The 22319-nt window shown below is 38.9% G+C and overlaps 1 protein-coding gene and 1 pseudogene across 4 annotated transcripts in view; both read right to left on the bottom strand.

Annotated features, from left to right (window-relative positions):
• Positions 1–22319, bottom strand: part of UNC5D (unc-5 netrin receptor D) — a 608576-nt gene that overhangs the window by 275013 nt on the left and 311244 nt on the right. The gene's annotated exons all lie outside the window — the stretch shown is intronic.
• Positions 20932–21634, bottom strand: LOC132356720 (transcription factor BTF3-like; annotated as a pseudogene).

Here is a 22319-nt window from a genome sequence, read left to right as displayed (position 1 = left end):
ATCAGACAAAATAGACTTTAAAATAAAGACTATTACAAGAGACAAAGAAGGACACTATATAATGATCAAGGGATCGATCCAAGAGGAAGGTATAACAATTGTAAATATTTATGCACCCAACATAGGAGTACCTCAATACATAATGCAAATACTAATAGCCATAAAAGGGGAAATCGACAGCAACACAATCATAGTAGGGGACTTTAAAACCCCACTTTCACCAATGGACAGATCATCCAAAATGAAAATAAATAAGGAAACACAAGCTTTAAATGATACATTAAACAAGATGGACTTAATTGATATTTATAGGACATTCCACCCAAAAACAACAGAATACACATTTTTCTCAAGTGCTCATGGAACATTCTCCAGGATAGATCATATCTTGGGTCACAAATCAAGCCTTGGTAAATTTAAGAAAATTGAAATCGTATCAAGTATCTTTTCCGACCACAACGCTATGAGACTAGATATCAATTACAGGAAAAGATCTGTAAAAAATACAAACACATGGAGGCTACACAATACATTACTTAATAACGAAGTGATTACTGAAGAAATCAAAGGGGAAATCAAAAAATACCTAGAAACAAATGACAATGGAGATACGACGACCCAAAACCTATGGGACGCAGCAAAAGCAGTGCTAAGAGGGAAGTTTATAGCAATACAAGCCTACCTCAAGAAACAGGAAACATCTCGAATAAACAACCTAACCTTGCACCTAAAGCAATTAGAGAAAGAAGAACAAAAAAACCCCAAAGCCAGCAGAAGGAAAGAAATTATAAAGATCAGGTCAGAAATAAATGAAAAAGAAATGAAGGAAACAATAGCAAAAATCAATGAAACTAAAAGCTGGTTCTTTGAGAAGATAAACAAAATTGATAAACCATTAGCCAGACTCATCAAGAGAAAAAGGGAGAAGACTCAGATCAATAGAATTAGAAATGAAAAAGGAGAAGTAACCACTGACACTGCAGAAATACAAAAGATCATGAGAGATTACTACAAGCAACTCTATGCCAATAAAATGGACAACCTGGAAGAAATGGACAGATTCTTAGAAATGCACAAACTGCCGAGACTGAACCAGGAAGAAATAGAAAATATGAACAGACCAATCACAAGCACTGAAATTGAAACTGTGATTAAAAACCTTCCAACAAACAAAAGCCCAGGACCAGATGGCTTCACAGGTGAATTCTATCAAACATTTAGAGAAGAGCTAACACCTATCCTTCTCAAACTCTTCCAAAATATTGCAGAGGGAGGAACACTCCCAAACTCATTCTACGAGGCCACCATCACCCTGATACCAAAACCAGACAAAAATGTCACAAAGAAAGAAAACTACAGGCCAATATCACTGATGAACATAGATGCAAAAATCCTCAACAAAATACTAGCAAACAGAATCCAACAGCACATTAAAAGGATCATACACCATGATCAAGTGGGGTTTATCCCAGGATGCAAGGATTCTTCAATATACGCAAATCAATCAACGTGATACACCATATTAACAAATTGAAGGAGAAAAACCATATGATCATCTCAATAGATGCAGAGAAAGCTTTCGACAAAACTCAACACCCATTTATGATAAAAGCCCTGCAGAAAGTAGGCATAGAGGGAACTTTCCTCAACATAATAAAGGCCATATATGACAAACCCACAGCCAACATTGTCCTCAATAGTGAAAAACTGAAACCATTTCCACTAAGATCAGGAACAAGACAAGGTTGCCCACTCTCACCACTATTATTCAACATAGTTTTGGAAGTGTTAGCCACAGCAATCGGAGAAGAAAAAGAAATAAAAGGAATCCAAATCGGAAAAGAAGAAGTAAAGCTGTCACTATTTGCAGATGACATGATACTATACATAGAGAATCCTAAAGATGCTACCAGAAAACTACTAGAGCTAATCAATGAATTTGGTAAAGTAGCAGGATACAAAATTAATGCACAGAAATCTCTTGCATTTCTATACACTAATGACGAAAAATCTGAAAGTGAAATTAAGAAAACACTCCCATTTACCATTGCAACAAAAAGAATAAAATATCTAGGAATAAACCTACCTAAGGAGACAAAAGACCTGTATGCAGAAAATTATAGGACACTGACGAAAGAAATTAAAGATGATACAAATAGATGGAGAGATATACCATGTTCCTGGATTGGAAATATCAACATTGTGAAAATGACTCTACTACCCAAAGCAATCTACAGATTCAATGCAATCCCTATCAAACTACCACTGGCATTTTTCACAGAACTAGAACAAAAAATTTCAAAATTTGTATGGAAACACAAAAGACCCCGAATAGCCAAAGCAATCTTGAGAACGAAAAATGGAGCTGGGGGAATCAGGCTCCCTGACTTCAGACTATACTACAAAGCTACAGTAATCAAGACAGTTTGGTACTGGCACAAAACCAGAAATATAGATCAATGGAACAGGATAGAAAGCCCAGAGATAAACCCACACACATATGGTCACCTTATCTTTGATAAAGGAGGCAAGCATATACAGTGGAGAAAAGACAGCCTCTTCAATAAGTGGTGCTGGGAAAATTGGACAGGTACATGTAAAAGTATGAAATTAGAACACTCCCTGACACCATGCACAAAAATAAACTCAAAATGGATTAAAGACCTAAGTGTAAGGGCAGACACTATCAAACTCTTAGAGGAAAACATAGGCAGAACACTCTATGACATACATCACAGCAAGATTCTTTTTGACCCAGCTCCCAGAGAAATGGAAATAAGAACACAAATAAACAAATGGGACCTAATGAAACTTAAAAGCTTTTGCACAGCAAAGGAAACCATAAACAAGACCAAAAGACAACCATCAGAATGGGAGAAAATATTTGCAAATGAAGCAACTGACAAAGGATTAATCTCCAAGATTTACAAGCAGCTCATGCAGCTCAATAACAAAAAAACGAACAACCCAATCCAAAAATGGGCAGAAGACCTAAATAGACATTTCGCCAAAGAAGATATACAGATGGCCTACAGACACATGAAAGAATGCTCAACATCATTAATCATTAGAGAAATGCAAATCAAAACTACAATGAGATATCATCTCACACCGGTCAGAATGGCCATCATCAAAAAATCTAGAAACAATAAATGCTGGAGAGGGTGTGGAGGAAAGGGAACCCTCTTGCACTGTTGGTGGGAATGTAAATTGATACAGCCACTATGGAGAACAGTATGGAGCTTCCTTAAAAAACTACAAATAGAACTACCATACGACCCAGCAATCCCACTACTGGGCATATACCCTGAGAAAACCATAGGTCAAAAAGAGTCATGTACCAAAATGTTCATTGCAGCTCTATTTACAATAGCCAGGACATGGAAGCAACCTAAATGTCCATCGACAGATGAATGGATAAAGAAGATGTGGCACATATATACAATGGAATATTACTCAGCGATAAAAAGAAATGAAATGGAGGTATTTGTAATGAGGTGGAAGGAGTTAGAGTCTGTCATACAGAGTGAAGTAAGTCAGAAAGAGAAAAATACAGTATGCTAACACATATATACGGAATCTAAGGGAAAAAAAAAAAAAAAAGGCCATGAAGTACCTAGTGGCAAGATGGGAATAAAGACACAGACCTACTAGAGAATGGACTTGAGGATATGGGGAGGGGGTGGGGTGAGATGTGACAGGGTAAGAGAGTGTCATGGACATATATACACTACCAAATGTAAAACAGATAACTAAGTGGGAAGCAGCCGCATAGCACAGGGAGATCAGCTCTGTGCTTTGTGACCACCTAGAGGGGTGGGATGGGGAGGGTGGGAGGGAGGGAGATGCAAGAGGGAGGAGAAATGGGAACATATTGTATATGTATAACTGATTCACTTTGTTATAAAGCAGAAGCTAACACACCATTGTAAGGCAATTATACTTCAATAAAGATGTTTAAAAAAAAAATTCTGGGTTACCTTCCTTTTCTTTGTCTTCCCATAATGCTTTGTACTAATACATAGTTTTTCATATATATCAGTGCACCTTACTCTAGATTTTAAGTTCCATGAAGGCAAAGAGTGTGATATTCTAAATAAATAATTACATAGATAAATGAAACTGTGATGAAACTTTTGACCATTATCTTTGCAATAAATATGTACTAAGTGCATATCACGTGTGACTAAATTTATTTTCAAAAGGACAATGCAAACTGACATTACCACCAGCATTATAGGAGTTTACCAATTTTCTTCATCCTCACCACCAAAATGTGTTTGGGGGATATTTGTTAATTGATGGGTAAAACAAATATTGTTTAAAATATACTTTTTGATTACTAGCAAACTTGACTATTAAAGAATATTCAACTATTTTCATTTACTTTTTATGAATTGCATATTCATTTTTTTTACCATTTTGATTTTATGTTTTATAGATTTTTAGGAAGTTTAACTGTATAATCTCTAAAAGTAAAACAACTTGAATCTCAAAAATGTATAGCTTCTATTGTTTTAGTATCAAGTGCTAAGCAATACCAATAACACCTTACTTTTTATGTTATTTCCTCCAATCCATTAATTCCTTTATTCATCTCCAATTTGGAGTTACAGCAATCAAGAGATCAGTTTCACTACTCCAAAATCAACAACATTGACAAGAATGGCTAGCTCTAGACTAAAAAAAATGGTCTTATGCAGGAAAAAAACTGACTCCTTTTAAAAAAAAAATCAGTATTTTATGCGCGAGATTCATAAAGAATAGCAAAAGGAACAGGATTTGTCTTCCATTTCTTAATGAGACGACCTTCTTTGCACAACAAAGTCCTCCTTCTGGAAATCACCTAAGACGCTGATAGGAGGATGAAATTTTGATGCTCATGTAAAAGGCTTTAATGCCTTTGTTATTTTTCCTAATACACAGATTTAGTTGAGCCTGCTGGGATGTGGGATTCAGCAAAGACTGACAATACACCACATGGCACTAGTGACCAACAATAGAAGCTGTGTCCTGATTTGATGTGACAGTTATCTGATTGGGAGGTGGAACTTGTACAATAGAGGGGGCTTACTTTTTTCATCCTCCTTAGACAAGCTGCTAGACACCGTCGGAAACAGATTTATACCAAGTTGTATTGGAAGCACAAAATATTGTTCCTCCTGGTAACTTTTATCAAAGGGCAGCCTGATGCATGGAAACTGATGTGGGCTTTGGAGTTAGATATCTGGCCTAAGATCATATAATTCATTAGTAAGAAAACCTGGATTTGAATCTAACTGTAAGCTACTTTATCCTTCATATTATTTCATGTAGAAAGAGAATAATATAGTATTATAAGCCTATTAGGATATTATATGGCATATTAGGCAATCAATAAATAAATTATTGTTAGCACATTACTATAATTATTAAACATAAACTAAGGGATGGATGGGTAGGCAGAGGATGAAAAAGAAGTAGGTTTTCATCCTGTCGATTATTTTGTTTGCGAAGAAGAAACTGTCAGAGCAAGAGCCCAGTCTATTCAGCAGCACTTCAAGAAATGCCTGAAAATTTTACGTACCTTTTCCTTACAACGCTATATCTAAGATCGAAACCCAGTGGCCAATACTGGGGACCTGGATGTCCTTGGAAGATTAAGGTCACTCGTCTTTGCTGGAATGTGTTTGGACAAGAGCTTTACGTACATCGTTTGAAGACCTGAAGTTGTACCTTGAGAATCTGGCATTTGACTTAAGGAATTTCAGGGGGGAAAAAAAGCAACAACAAAAAAGCCTACTACATACTTGAGCAGCTTAGTATTACCTAATCAGCTTAATTGCACTAGGGTGAAGCCCGGTATGCATACTGTCAGCAAGAAGAATGGGAGAAAAAGAACACTTAACAGAGAAGTTTAATTACTTTATGTGATTTAATTTAGCTGTCTCAGCATCCTCTTCCACGTATAAATGAACATGAGTCAATCATGTGAATATTGTTAGGCTCTTCCTGTTTGCTGTTTGTCATCAGTAGGTGGATAGCTTGCAGGTACCTATAGCCTATAGCAAGCACTTAGCTTTCTTGGTACCTAGGGTCTGGGTGAGGAGAGCAGAAATTACCTGTGCTACTATGGAACAAGTTTTAAAACTAAAAGAAACAACCAACACTAGAGTTGGTACTTTGGCAGCAGATATTAAACCATCAGTTAAATGCGGCCATGTGCTCTAGAAGGAATGAGACATTCCCCAACATTTAGAGGTGACTTCCAGAGCAGCAGTGGGCAGTCCAGAGCGGAACACAATGTTCTTGTTAGGTAAGTTGGGATAGGAAGGGAAAGGAAAGAATGGGTATTGATATGTTGAGACAGGCTGGGACCCAGGACCCTTTGCTGCAGTGCTTGCACCTGGACAAATATCTCTGCTAGCGTCAAAATACAAAGAAACTCTAAGGGACTAAAAATAACTGTGTGCATGCACAGTTGGGGCAAACTATAGACAACAAGATACAAAAAGACCAAAAACCCAACTACAACTTCTGAAGAGCCAGGAGCAAAAACAGGGTGTCTGTAGCAAAATCAGTGTACTGCGCATGCCTCCTACACTCAACACCCCCAAAGGGGTGGGCAAGCCACTTAAGCCACTCCTCCGGCCTGACCCATGGATACATCCCTACCCTCACCCCATATAAGGAACCAGCTCGCCCCCTCTCAGGGAGGGAGCAAGGGAACCTGTTGCTTGTTTTCACTCCCCCCCTGCTACAGCAGAAGCCTCAATAAAGCCTTGCCTGAATTTCTTGTCTGGCCTCAGATCAGTTTCTATTGATTAAAGAGTGCCAAGAACCCGGGTCAATAATATCACTGCACTATCATTTTTTTCCTCCTACCTCTATCTTTTTTGTAGCCCTAATGTACATTAAAACAAGCTCACAGACATAGAGAACAGACTTACGGTTGCCAAAGGGAAGGGGAAATGGCAGAGGGATGGAGTGGGAGTTTGGGGTTAGCAGATGCAAACTATTATATATAGGATGGATAAACAATAAGGTCCTACTGTATAGCACAGAGAACTATATTCAATATCCTGTGACAAACCATAATGGAAAAAAACATGAAAAAGAATGTATATGTATGTATAACTGAATCACTTTGCTGTACAGCAGAAATTAACACAACACTGTAAATCAACTATACTTCAATAAAAAAAAAATTCTAGCACCATCAACCCAAAGGCTCTCAAACAGGAGGCCAAAGGTGTTTACAGTCGATTAGGGTTAGGATTCAACAACACAACTGCAAAACAGAAATAAAGCACACTTAGTACCTCTATCTGAAGACAACAATGTCAAGACATTAAAAATCAGTGTTAAGACGGTGCTTAAAGTTGACAGGAAGCTAACAAGAACATTACAAGTTGCTCATTGGAAAAAACCCTAGGTAAGCGCTATGGTACCATTTCATCACTAATATATAATCCCTAGGATGCAAAACTGAAAAAGCAAATCTGATCGAGTCTCAGAGCGAAATATTTTTAAATGGTAATTTTTAGAATTAGAAGTATATAAGGTTATTTGGATTAGTGGGGGGTTGTGTACAACGTTTTAGGGGTGGGGAACGTGGCATCATGAAACCTACATGGAAATGATTCTTTCCACTGAACGGATGACAATGTCAACTTTAAAAATGACTAGTTGATTCCAGAAATCCAGTAAACCTCGCTGGATGTTGTCCATCTTTTGGGAAGGAGCCATTGCAGTACAGTGATTATCACCACATAGGAGAGATTCAAATCAAAACACCACCTCCTTGGTCATCTGCTCTATGCAACGCCACTGGCAAGACAACAGAATAGCTCTGGAGGTCCTTAAAGGGAAAAGAGAAGATCCTAAAAGTCTCAATTTGGAACAAAGAGAAAAAAAAGTAACCAAGGAGCCTACAACTGTTTACTACTCAAGGTCGCAGAGTGCAAATTACAAGGTGTTTCTTATTTCTTTAAGTTTTTCTCCAAGTGACTTCCCATGACAAAGAGAAACCCAGAATAAACTGTGATGAAAGTGAAGGCACACCAAGTTTTGACAGTTGATGAATAAAAGTAATGAATTACTCTTCAGACTGAAGACCGAGCCAGGGAGAAAGCCAGTGTGCCTGGCCACATGGTTATAGGACGGAGGCAGACATGGAGCGTATTGAAAGATGAGATATATCACAACGTGCAAACACTTAACTGGAGCAAACTGGGCATTCACAGGTCATTAAAGAAAATGGGGGAGGGACATTTGAGTACTCAGTAAAATACCAACATATTTAAGGTAAGCATTTATCTTTCCTGGTTAATTCCCACTTCCTGCATGGCAGAAAGTAGAAATATCTTCTTCATATGAGAAGACAAAATAAATTCTTCATCTCTCAACATTTAAAATTCTTAGAAATAATTCTGCAGAGATTAAGATGTTAACATTCCAAAAAACCAAAATAACTCACTCATCTCGCATTCCACCCCGAGGTCCCCATTCTACCCCACACAAATCCCAGATGAAACAACTGTGACAAGCTCAACAAGTCAGGTGGTGTGTTCCTCTGCCTAGGAGTCCACTTGGCTTCCAAAGTAATAAATGCTTCTAAGGCCGTGTCTTGCGTTACAGAACATGGCGAGATGGATGAGACAAGTTCCCGCTCTTACTATAACTCTGGTGTCCACGGACTCAAGGAGCCGCTTTCTGAAGAATGTACTACTCTCCCTATGACTGCAGAGAACGACACGAACCTTCAAGGTCAATGTGGACCCCAGGTTTGGTTGAAGGTCTGGGCTTGCCACAAATGCAGATTATGGGTTTTCTATTAGTTAGTGGAAGACACTAGATTTCAGTGAGATTAATTATACATCAAAGCAATGTTCTCAAATGACAACAATATGCTTAAAGGTAAAACTACTAGAACAGAATTGTGCTTTTTCCCTTTGTCTCACAGGCAACTATTTCATGGCTGGGGCATTGTCACGCTGCAGTGATTCACAGAAGAATGTAATGTTTAATGAGCCAAATATGGAGATCATTATGCCACTTATATTTGGGACACACACAAAATAAGACCATATTTGTAGACTCTATGAACATTCTAGGGCAGGAGAGAAAAGATTTTCTTTTTTAATAGCTGAACTGGATTTTACTATGACTAAAAACTTTGGAAGTAACACATTGCCTTTCTGCCCAATTAAAACAAGTTAAAGAGCTGAAAGAGTACATTCTTAATTTTAGAAGTTCCAAAAGGAATTTTAAGTTGCTCTGAAACTCCAACTTGATTTTATCCATGGGACCCTCCAATAATCAGATCTGTCAGTTCTTAAAAATCATCTATTGATACATAATTATCTATTGACACAGATGTGATATATTTTTTCATAGTTGCTTTTCTTGATTGTGAATTAATGTTCTAGATAAGCCAAAACAACGATGCCATTGTAATTATGAGTAAAAACAGGTCTTGAATCACAAAAGTAGATAAAGAAGGAACTCCTTCTAGATCTGTTTAATATACTTTACTATGATAAGCTGGTAGACAGCAAAGAATCATTACTTGGTAAATGCTCTTAACCAGGTTTCTGTAAGTATTTAGAGCAAAGGTAAAAGTCAACATCATGCTGTGTTTTTGAAAACACATGTCCTTAAGAAAAAAACTTTAGATGGATAGTTGGGGTGTCTTTGTTATAGAAAAAGCAGAAAGGGGCAGAGTGGTCTAAATCTATCTTTGTGAACACTGCATGTTAATGCTAGAAGGCATTCTAGAAATCATCCATTTTAACTCATATTTTACAGACAAGAAAAGTGCCAATCGTGGAATCTAAGCAACTTGTCCAAGTTTACTAATCTAGTTAATGGCAGAGTCAAGATTAGGGGACTGGAAACACCTCTCTTAAGAAACAGAGTTCTTTCTACCATGGAATACTGAGATTCAAGTGAAAAAATCTGACATTTAAACCCAAAGATGCCTTAAACTATTTCATTCCTTCTAGATGAAACTTCCTCTCTTTGCATAAACAGCTTGCAGGGTAAAAATATCCCAAGGCATTTTAGGAATTGGTTGCAATCGCGGTGCTCGTTGTAATCATCTTCGAAAACTCTTGGAGCTCTGTGAGGGCTCCACTGATCAGAAAAAGGGCAAGTGAAACATCTCTCTTTGAGGGAATTTAGAGTTGGCTCCTCATGATAGCTCATCAAAGACTAGGAGAATTGAGTTTGGATCAGATTATTGCCAAGTGGGTGCAAAACTGATTAGAATAGTGATTCCTTGAATCTGATTTTAGGCATCCAAGTACCATGCCACTTAGCTAGAGCACTGTCACAGAATTTATTCCAAAAATAGCCACAGAACAAAATAAACATTTTAAAATGTTAATTATCAGAATTAGCAGATATTATATGAGGATATTAGGGTTAGTGGGGGTGTTGGGTACAGTGTCTTGGGGGATGGGGAACATGGAGAATGGATTTAAGACTTTGGATACTCCGACAATCATGTGAATTGTTCCTCAGGGGATCTGAAGTTCTAACATCTGAGCTAAGCACACAGAGCCTGATGGTTGATCACTTCTCTAATTTTTAAAAACATTTTGATTAAGGCTGGGTTAATAAAGAGTTTGTTCATTAAGATGCTGATGAGATGCAATTTAGATAAGTGTGTCACAACCTTAGAGCAGCCACTAAAAATGTCACGTAACTTTTACAATTTTGAAAAGGGGGCATATAAAAACAGAAAGACGTATAAAAGAGGTCAATAGGGATGTTTCAGACGGAAGAATAATCATGTAACCCAGGGATATACTACTATTTTTTTAAGATTCAAAAGGGATTTCAAACGAGGTTCTCACCTACCAAACTGAGTGCACTCGTGGGGTTGGAAACACAAATTAAGATCAACTGTTGCTAATATCTGTAAGGAACCTATGGGAGAAGTCGGGGAGACTGAGCATTTTCTTAGCTCTTTTTCCCCCCTCCCTAAATTAGTTTATCAGCTGAATCTTTATGTCATTGATGCCATTCCTCTTGACATAATCAGTCCTAAAACATAGCTCTTTTCCATGATTTCTTAAAAAAGAAAAAAAAAAATCTCCACAGCAAAAGATACCATCAGCAAAATGAAAAAGCAACCTACCAAATGAGAAAGTACTTGCAAATCATATATCTGATAAAGGGCTAATATTCAAGATATACAAAGAACTCATACAACTCAATAGCAAAAAAAAAAAAAAAAAAAAAATTCCTATTTAAAATGGGCAGAGGACCTGAATAGACATTTTTACAAAGAAGACATAGAGATGACCAACAGGAACATGACAAGGTGGTCAACATCACTAATCATCAGGGAAATGCAAATCACAACCACAATGAGATATCACCTCATGCCTGTTAGAATGGCTATCATCAAAAAGATAGCAAATAACAAGTGTTGAGGGTGTGGAGAAAAGGGAACTCTTGTGCACTGTTAGTGGGAATGTAAATTGGTGCAGCCACTATGGAAAACAGTATGGAGTTTTCTCAAAAATTTAAAATAGATCCAGCAATATCTGGGTATTTATCGGAAGAGAACAAAAACACTAACTCAAAAAAATACGTTTTTCATTAAAGCATTATCTAAAATAGCCAATATATGAAAACAACCTAAGTGTCCATTGATAGCCAGATAGACAAAGAAAATGTGGCATATACATATACAATGGAATATTATTCAGCCAAAATGGAGAAGAATATCTTGCCATTTATGACAACGTGGATGAAATTTAAGGGTATTATGCTAAGTGAAAGTAAGTCAGACAGAGAAAGACAAATACACTAGGATCTCCCTTGTATGTTGAATCTAAAAACCAAAGCAAACAAACGAAAAACTGAGCTCACAGATACAGAGAATAGATTGGGGTTTGCCAGAGGCAGGAGGTAGAAGATGGGTGAAATGGATGAAGGGGGTCAAAGGTACAAACTTCTACTTACACAATAAACACTGGGGATGTAATGTACCATATGGTGACTACAGTTAATGACACTGCATTGCACATTTCCAAGTTGCTAAGAGAGCAAACCTTAAAAGTTCTCATCACAAGAAAAAATATTTGTACCTATGATGGTGATGGATGTTAACTAGATTTATGGTGATCATTTTGCAATAGATACAAATATAAAGTTATTAAGTTGTACCACTGAAATATAATGTTATATGTAAACTATATCAATAAAAAACCACCAAAACATTAAAAATAAATGCTCAATGAAGTTTACTTACACAGTCTTTGTTAGACAGCAGGATTATATTAATGTCCCCAGAGCTGGATGGCATTTAAATTTCAGGAAAACATAATTTAAATTGGATATCAGATTGCCATTTTCATGAAAATAACTTGTCTACTCCCCCATGTAATTTTGTCATTTTTCTCTCACTTCTTACCCTCACCTATTCCTCCTCTGCCTACTCCTTCTTAAAGGGCAAAACAACAACAAAACTGACTTTTAGGGAAAAAAACTTGCATTCCCTCCATTTTCTAATACATAACAATTCAAAACAACCAAAAGCTCATTAATGTGCCAGCTAAGCAATGGGCCACCTCAACTGGATGCCCACCCACAGGCCCTCCCTACTAGTCTCTTTGAGGGAATGGAAACAGTATAAACAGAGCACACGTTACATTAGTGGAACAATATACGTCCTTCATAAGGCAGAGAAGGATGCATTCAGAATTTTACTATAAAGTACTTGATGCATATAAAATTTTTAGTAATACACACTGATTAAAACAATATATGTAAACATCAGAAATGAAGCATGACAGTAAAAGGAACACACTATTCAACCTAAGAAAACAGAATATTCTCAACACCATGGCTCTGTAATTTTCTGCAGTGATACCATCTGAAACTCAGTGCTGACAACCACCATTCTGTGCTGTTGGTTTTTTTCCTTTCTTTTTTCAGATAATTTCCCCCTTTCTGTTTATGTTTTTACCATATGGGTATACAACCCTAGACAACATATTGTTTAGTTGATTGGTTTCGAACTTTATAAAAACTGGAAGAATACACTCATTCTTCTGATTAAAAAAAAAATCTTTGAGATAGAATTCCCCTTCCACAAAATCCACCACTTGAAGTATACAATTCAGTGGTCTCAGTGAATTCAGAGATTTGTGTAACTATCACTACAATCTAAGTTTGGACTATTTTTATCACCCCCCCCAAAAGAAATCTTGTACCAATTAACAGCTACTCCTCCTCTTCCCCTGATCCCAGCGCCCGGCAATCATTAATCCATTTTTTCTCTCTCTAAATTTGCCTATTCTGGACATTTTACATAAATTGAATTATACAGTATGTGATTGTTTGTGTTGTGTTGAAGGTTCATCCATGTAGCGTATCTCTAGACTTCCTTCCTTATTATCAAGGAATATTCCATTTCCATTGCATGGATAAACCATAGTTTATCCATTCATCAGTTGATGGATATCTGGGACATTTTCATACTGTAAATAATGTTGCTATGGACATTTCTAAACAAGATTTTGCATGGACATATGTTTTCATTTCTTTCGGGTATACCTAGGAGTAAAATTGGTGGGTTGTATGGTTACCCTATGCTTAACTCTGAACAACCAACTCTTTTTCACAATGGCTATATAATTTTACATTTCTACCAACAATGTATAAAGATTCAAATTTCTCCATATTCTCTCATTCTTATTATCTTTGTTATTGAATACAGCTTTGTTATTATCTTTCTTTTTGAATACAGGCATCCTAGTGTTAATATGAAGTAGTTTCTCATGGTTGTGATGTGTAGTTCCCTAACGGCTAATGCTGCTGGCCACTTTTCATATGTTTATTGGCCATTCTTATTCTTCTGATTGCTTTTTACTCTCAACATTGTTTTTAAAAATTCATCATTGCCAACGTATGTGGTTGAGGTTCATACATTTCATTGAAGTATTCCATTGTGTGACTACATCATGATTTACTTATCCATTCTCCTGTTAATGGCCATTTTACTTTATTTCGTTTTGCTATTGAAAACAATACTGCTATGAATTTTCTTTACACATTTTCTGGCATGCTCTAGTCACCCCTCTCTTTTTTTTTTTTTTTTTAAATCAACTAAAATGCCTAAATAGTAAAAACTGTAACAACTGTCTTTGTGCAACATATCAAAAGGCATACATAACTGGCCAACCTAATAGGCCACATGCTAAGTATAATCTAGCCAGGCAGTACTATGAGTGTGTGTGTGTGTGTGTGTGTGTGTGAGAGTATATGTGTGTTGTAAATGTGTAAGGCTTGCTAAGCAGAAGGAACACAATATATCATTTCCTGAATAAGGAGACAAATACATATGCATGTATACATAAGTATAAACACAGAAAGTCACATGTAAAAGCTATGAGGTGATCCTAGCAGTCTTGTTCAAGGCCATCATAAGATCTCTTTCTTTTTTAGCTTTAAGCACTATAAAGCTAAAGATATAAATAAATCTAAAAAAGGCCTGCATTAGAACTACCCAAATGATCTAGGGGAAGAAATCCTAGGAGAAGGATTTAAAGAGACCGCATTCCTGCAGGCTAAGGGAAAAAAGAATTTCAAATCAGCATATCGGGATAGAAAGGGTTATTTTTAAGACTGGCGTTAAGTACCTGGTCTTCAGTACTTGTGGAGAAAGCAAGAGGCAATGGGGCTTCAATGACAGAAGTAGGAATTTAGGTCAAATGCTACGAAAAACTTCTGAACTCTAGTGTCCGGAGAAACTAAAATATGTAACCAAAGGGATTTGTGGACCCATACTCTGGTATTTTTTCAAAGGGTAGAGAGAAAATTTGTAAGAGGACTTAAATTGAGCCCTGTTCATGGGCAGAGAGGTGCATTACATCAATGGCAACCAATTCCTTTGACTAGTTCTTCCTTTAGAGTCCACGATTTAAAGGATTCTGCCTAGCAAACGACATTTGTTAAATAATTTCCCCCACTGCTTTTTAGTAATTAAAGAAATATAGAAATTTCCATCAGGACATGAGCCCAGGTAAGCACACATTAAGTATGTTTTAGATGCTTTCTAGAGAAAAAATAAAATATATCTAATGAGAGTAGAACAAATCAAATAAGGTGTATTCATGGAATAAACTACTATACTGTAGTCAGCAGGGACCATCAATCAATCTACCAACATGGATAAATCTCAATTTATGTTACATGAGAGGAAAAAAGAATGAGACATGTTACAGAAGGATATATTCTGTAGGATTCCATTTCTGTAAATTTTTATAAATTATAGTCATAAAGCAATGCAATGAAAATTATGTACTCCCTAGTATATAAATGTATGCTAAAATATGAAAATAAAATAGAAGGCTATTAAATTACTAAGAGAAGCTGCTCTTGGGAAGATGGTGAAGGGAAAGAAGACGGAAAGTGGTTTGGAAGAAAAAGCACTTTAATTTTATCCGTACTACTTATTTCTCTTGTTAAAAATCTATCAAGCGGATATGGAAAATACTACTTATGATTAATAAATAATTAAGAAACAGCAAGGGTGAAAGATGGGTATACAAGTGTTTTTTCTGTATTTTTAAAAATTCTCAGAGACAACAACAGAATCTCTGATTAATCCATCATTACCAATATAATTCTACCGAATTTCAAAAGTTCCAGCCAAAAGCAGAAAAATGCATTGTGAGTAAAGGCACACTTTTCATTATGCTTTGTGAACTGTTGAAAGTAGTGCACGCCCCCAATTGCTCTACAAATCTACAGCATCCTAGGACCCTAGGTTAAAATTCAGTGGATGGTAGCCCCTCTCTTAATCTCTCCCAGCTGTAGAGAAGCACAGATCCACACACAAACAAGTAAGTGTACCTTCCCAATCTTACTTCCCTCTCTTTAAAAGAGAATGGAAACAAAAATATCGCCTATTGTCCCCCATGTTAAGATCTGCTTTATTACAGATCTGCCATGACACCAGCAAGAACTAGGTCCTACCCTTTCCACTCTTTTCCATCCATAAATCTGGGTCCCAAATTCTTTGATCCAAACTGCATGACAATCTAGACACTCTATTAGCCTTCTGGCTGCCTCAAACAGAGAAGTTAAAGGTAGGCACATTTATGAAGTTGGGGCAGAACCGTTGGTTTGGAGAAGTAAAGAAAAAATCTTAGAAAATAAGGCAAAGGGACTTCCCTGGCGGCACAGTGGTTAAGAATCCACCTGCCAACGCAGTTCGATCCCTGGTCCGGGAAGATCCCACGTGCCGTGGAGCAGCTAAGCCCACGAGCCACAACGACTGAAGCCCACACACCTAGAGCCCGTGCTCCGCAACAAGAGAAGCCACCGCACCGCAACAAAGAGAATCCTAGCTCGCCCGCTGCAAATAGAGAAAGCCCGCGCTCATCAACAAAGACCCAACACAGCCAAAAATAAATAAATAAAATAAATTTTTTTAAAAAAGAAAATAAGGCAAAGAGAGGGGACAAAAATCAATCAACTAAAGAGGCTTGATGACATCAAAGTTTTCAATTATTGTATTGAAATCATCCTGCTGGCAGAGAAGAATGAATGTAGATCTCTAAAGAGCGTCGGCGAAGAGAACAGCAGGACCACGAAGAAGACACCTCTCCGGTATCTACTGCATAGTAAAATTCAGCCAGATTTTGAGTTTTGCTTTATAATACATCTCGTGAATAAAACCAAAGCAAAAAAATAATGACCTCATATTTTCAAGTAAAATTAACACTCGAAAAAGACGTGGCATGTCCAACCTGGGACTCCTTATACACTTGCACACCACCACTTACACAGGATGGCACAGCTCTTCTTGGGATGCACAAAGTAAAGGTATCCTCAAGGACTTGTGCCCAGAGAGAGGGAGGAGGAAGCAGCCCCTGCAGGGGCTGAGCCTGAAGGGGAAGGTCTGGGTAGGTGCATCTGGGGCGTGGGTGGGGGGGTGGGGGGTGGGCAGCAGAGACAGAGCGAGGAAGAGAGCTGAAGGGTTGATTTACGATCAGCTTTTCGGTTCTGTCTCAGGTGTTCCTGGTGTGAATGCTGTTGTTCCCATCAGTTGAAAACATCATATGGGAAAGATTATGATCAACACAGTGGCTTTCTGCAGATTGGTGAAGCTCTGTTGGGGTGGCAAAATGCCAAACGACCAGCCAGCTGACACTAATGAGCTGTGAGAGATAACAGCTGAACCCTGAACAACATGGGGGCTAGGGGCGCCCACTCTCTGTGAAATCAAAAATCCAGGTATAATTTGCATCTGCCCCCCACTGAAGCACTGCCTCTGTATCTGCAGTTTCTGCATCTGCCAACTCAGACAACCACAGATCACGTGGCACTGCAGCATTTAATATCGAAAAAAATTTTGCGAATAAGTGGACACACGCAGTTCAAACCTGTGTGATTCAAGTGTCAACTGTACCAACATCCAGTACAAACCGGAGCAGACTTTCAGAAGAGAAACACGCAATTCCCTTTGGAGCAAGGCTATTATGTTCATGTTAACAACACAACAAAATGCTTTTAACGATGGAATCTATCTTATTCGAGATTTGTATGCAACTGATGGGAATAAAAAACAAACGGAAAGATTTCATAAACCATGTCTGTGAAGTGGTCTGAGTTCAGAAAGTAATATATTATCTCCAGCTGCATAGTTTTTGGAAGGCTTTTTGGGGAGAGTAGAATTTGAGTTAGGTCATGAGGGGTAGGTAAAATTTGAATTTGATAAAGAAAGATGAGAAACAGCACAAACAAAAGTATGGGGATGGGCTTCCCTGATGGCGCAGTGGTTAAGAATCTGCCTGCCAATGCAGCAGACACAGGTTCGAGCCCTGGTCCGGGAAGATCCCACATGCCACAGAGCAGCTAAGCCCGTGCACCACAACTACTGAGCCTGAACTCTAGAGCCTGTGAGCCACAACTACTGAAGCCCGCATGCCACAACTACTGAAGCCTGCGAGCCTAGAGCCCATGCTCCGCAACAAGAGAAGCCATCGCAATGAGAAGCTCTCGCATCGCAATGAAGAGTAGCCCCCGCTCACCGCAACTAGAGAAAGCCTGCGCGCAGCAGGCCCAATGCAGCCATAAATAAATAAATAAAATAAAATACAAAAAAAGCTTGCCAACTTAAAAAAAAAAAAAACATCTTCAGTCTTTAAAAAAAAAACAACTATGGGGATTAGGAAATCTACAAAGAATGTGTAGGAAATAGTAGTTCAGTTTCACTCACTTGTAAGGTACATGGGAGAATGAAAAATAAGTTAAAATAGCTAAGTCAGAGCCTCATTAGCCAGGGACAGGAATGCCAGCCCAAGAATTTTAGCCTTCCCTCTGTGGCAACTGTGGAGTCCTGACATGGCACAGTAAAATCTATGCTCCAGAAAAATTCCTCTGACAGCAGCAATATTATTACTTACGAAGTCCATAAAGTGTTTGAAGAAACAAGGGAAGAACAGTCTTATATTTACTCTGACAGCTTAAAAGGTTGCTGCCATTACACATGGAATTTTGAAATCTGTTTCTGCTGATTGTACTATGCTGAACATACCTAACCAACAACACAGGAGTGTAAAACTCAACGGAGACAATACATTACTCGAACCTGAAATCAAATGACAATTTCATCTACACCCATGGACCGGTGCTTCTTTTTGGTTCCATTTACCAGGAAGATGAACAACAATAATTTCAGGCAATTAATTCAGATCTTTGGAAAGGCCACACAAGAGTTTTGCTGAATACAAGAATATCGTTACAGCAAAAAAAAAAAAAAAAAAAATGAAAAACATCATTTGCCATGCAGCGAGTGTGTGTGTGTGTGTGTGTGTGTGTGTGCATCATTGAAGCTAGTCTTTCAGAAATCGCCCTAACCATCAGAAATCCATCCACAACTTCACAGACGCTTTAGCAAGCTGGACTCTCATATCAGGGTAGTAGTTTCATTAGACCTTCTCACTTCCGAAGGATCCACAGTATAAACTTTCAGAGCCGGCAACATAACCCTTCTCATCAAATATTTGGGCGACGGGTGGAAAATTGTCCTGCCAGCTGAAGAAGACAAAATCCATTCCTTCTGGCAATTTTCTGCAATGAAAACTCCAGGAATGAATGTGCAATAACTTGTGGAAATTTCAGATATTCTCACACAAAAGCAGTGTCCTCCAAATCTCGAACTGTAAACGAACTCCCTGCTTATCTGAATGTTAAAATGTTGATTTCGCTTTGTGTTTGAATGGCCACTAAAGAAGAAGAAAATATTTTCAGACTTTTAAAGCCAAAGGAATGCTACATTCAAACAAAGTAAAGGCACGTTGAAAGCTGTACTCGGTTAGTAGCATCTCCCAGGTCGGGATGCAAGGACCAAAAGACCATTTTCTACCACTACCTTGTTCCCAGCGACGGGAGCTTATCTGCTCAGATTAGGATGCTGTGAACAAGCCAGGCCGGAAATGGGTTTGACTCTTCTTGGGTGGTTGCAACAAGTTCCATCTGCTCTGTGATGCAGAGCTGGATCACTCTGGTGTTCTGATAGTGTCTCTTCAAGGCTTCTCTCGAAAGCCCTCGTTTGCTCACTCCCTAATTGTGTAAGAGCTTGGCAGGTGGGTAGGTGATGGCAGGGGAAGCTAAAAGGGTCTGCAGCATGTTAATGATGGAGAGAGGATTGCACACCAGCACTCCAGGTCCTCAGTTTTGCACATGAACTGTTTAACCATTCTTTCCTGTGTGGGGCTTACGCTTCTTAGGTCACCTGGCTGCTGAGATGCATGATGGATCCAGTTGAAGGATAGGTGGGGAATGAGGGTTCCATTGAAACACCATACTGAACAAATTAATACTGAACAAATTAATTCAATCTACTTTCTTTAATTTGGAGGCTCTTCCTACCTCCACACCCTTTTCACCAACAGATTTCTTATTTCTGTGGCTTGTGTTTGTAATGATAAGCAATTGACTCCAATTTCCTCAAATGGAATTTTACGCAATCCGTCGGTGAAGTGTATTTCTGCAATGCTTGAAAATGTTAAGTGAATGATGTAAACAAAATGACCAGTTGCATGCATTATTTCGTTTTAAAAAGCAAACTCTTTTCAGAGGTTTTAAAAGAACCTATTTAACAGGTAAGTAACCATTATACACAACACCATTCAGTGGCTCAAGGACAATTTCTTTGATGCCTTCTCTGCTTCATGCACCATGCTAGGAGTGAAATACTGAGTGAGTATCAGGAGACAAAATCCCTCCCTTTCAAGTAGTTGACGTTTTTAGGGCAGGGAGAGACAGACAATATACACATTTTCAACACATATAAAAATATATAGAATGTTAGATGACGACAAAGTTCTGTAGAAAAAAATAGAGCAGGGAAGAGATTGTTGGGTAAAGAGGGAATTACAATTGATGACAGTGCGGCTAGAAGGGCTTAGGATGGCAAAGGAGGTAAGAAGGCAATGCATATTTAGGAAAGAACATTTCAAGCACAGGGAATAGTAAATGCAAAGGTCCTGAGGCGTGTGTCTTTAACACTAGAGAAACCATAGGAAGCAAATGTGGAGAGAGGTGTGTATGGGGGAGAGTGGGGAGGTGGCAAAGGGTAGAGAGGAGGAGGAGATGAGAATAAGGCAGGAATGGGGACAGCACACATGCAGGTCCTTTTAGGCCCCTGGACTTTTGAGTTTGAGTCTGAGCGAGATGACGAACCTTTGGCATTTCCAGACAGAGGAGTCATGATCTCACTTTCCCTTTTTTTTTTTTTTCTTAAAACTAGGCAAAGAAACTTTAACCTTTGTTTCAAACTTTATTCCCAGGGTTCTTCACCTTAGTTAGTGGCAAAGAATGAATTGTATATAAGTAAAAACTGAAAAGAGCTGCAGTGTCCAGGGGTTTGGGTTTAAAAATATTAGAGACCTAGATTTTATCAGATCCGTAAACAAAATTTTAAAAAGCAGTCACAATATAAAATAGCAGCTCCCAGGAACTTCGAGCTTTATCCTCGTCAGAAGCTGACTCAATTCCGTTTCCTTCATCCTTGGAAGCCTCATCAAAATTCTCCACAGGATCTGGAACTTCATCAACCTCCAACTCTCCAGTAGCAAGTGGTGCCTTTCCATCCACAGACTGTTTGGGCAGAGCTTCAGCCAGTCTCCTTAAACTGGTCAGACTGTCTGCGCCAAGCTGGTTTAAGATGCTGGGTAGCATTTCTGTCAGCTGCTTTGTCTCAGCATGGCCTGTGAGGGTGAAAGTGTCCGCTGCCAGAGATGCCTGAACTTCAGGGTTGTGAAAGTGGATCACTGTTCCTTGGCTTGTGAACATATGCACCCCTTCAATACCAGAGATATCGTTTGCCCGTAACTTCTTTAAAGGGAACTGAAGTTTTCTGTCCTCTTCTGTGGCTGTTCTATGAACCACCTTCTTCTTTCTGCGAGCAGTTGCTTTCCCACCCATGCGCACTTGTGCCTGCAGTTTGGCGAGTTTCTCCTGGTGCATGATCGCTTCTTTCCTCCGAGGCTGCTGTCCTCGGGTTCCGCCGCGAGGTGGAAGAAGAGACAAGAGACGGCATCGCCTGGCCCCCAGGGCGGCCACCCGTGGCCCGACCTCGACCCCGAGGATCAGACTGAGTGGGTGCACCTGTCCGTGGCATCGCCTTCCTCTCCTGCCCTGTCCCTCCCTGTCTCACTCCTTCCAGCCTCTTCCCACCCCCGTTCCCATCCTCCTCCCATGCCGGTGTCCAGAGCCTTTTTGTACCTTGTTGGAGCGGAAATGGGGCCACGCGGGGGACTAGGGTTGGCGCTCAGGGGGTCTCGGGCAGATCAGCTGAGATAAGGGGCACACACGCGGGGACGCAAGATGGCAGCTAGGGCTCACTTTCTTTACATCGGCTCAGATGTTACCTTTTCTCTGAGGCCACCCCTGACGGCCCTGTTTAATCCTGAAACCCATGCCCCTCTTCACTCCCTCATGCCCTGACTTTTTCTTTTTCCGTAGTATTTTCACCTTCTCAGTTTCTAGATCACTTTTCTTATTTATAAAGCATAGTCTATTCCCTGCTTCTCTACTAGGATGTCAGGTACACAAAGGCAGGGATCTGTCTCTAGGTCACTGGCAAATCCCAAGTACCTGGACGAGACTCTGGCTCAGTAAGGCTGCAAACCTTATACGTTCTTCTTATTGAGTCATGAAAGCTGATATAAGGATCTGCTAAGGATGCTAAGGATGATTTCCAAACAGCTCTAGAAAGCTATTCTATCCTGAATGATAAGGGGAAATATGGGGAAAAGCAGGTACTAAGAAAAAATCAGTAGTTCTTAATCATCCAGGTTTGTGAA

The sequence above is a fragment of the Balaenoptera ricei genome, chromosome 21 (assembly GCF_028023285.1).
Source record: "Balaenoptera ricei isolate mBalRic1 chromosome 21, mBalRic1.hap2, whole genome shotgun sequence".
Lineage (NCBI taxonomy): Eukaryota > Metazoa > Chordata > Mammalia > Artiodactyla > Balaenopteridae > Balaenoptera > Balaenoptera ricei.
Note: the sequence above shows the minus strand (reverse complement) of the source record. Positions and strands in the feature narration are given on the sequence as shown.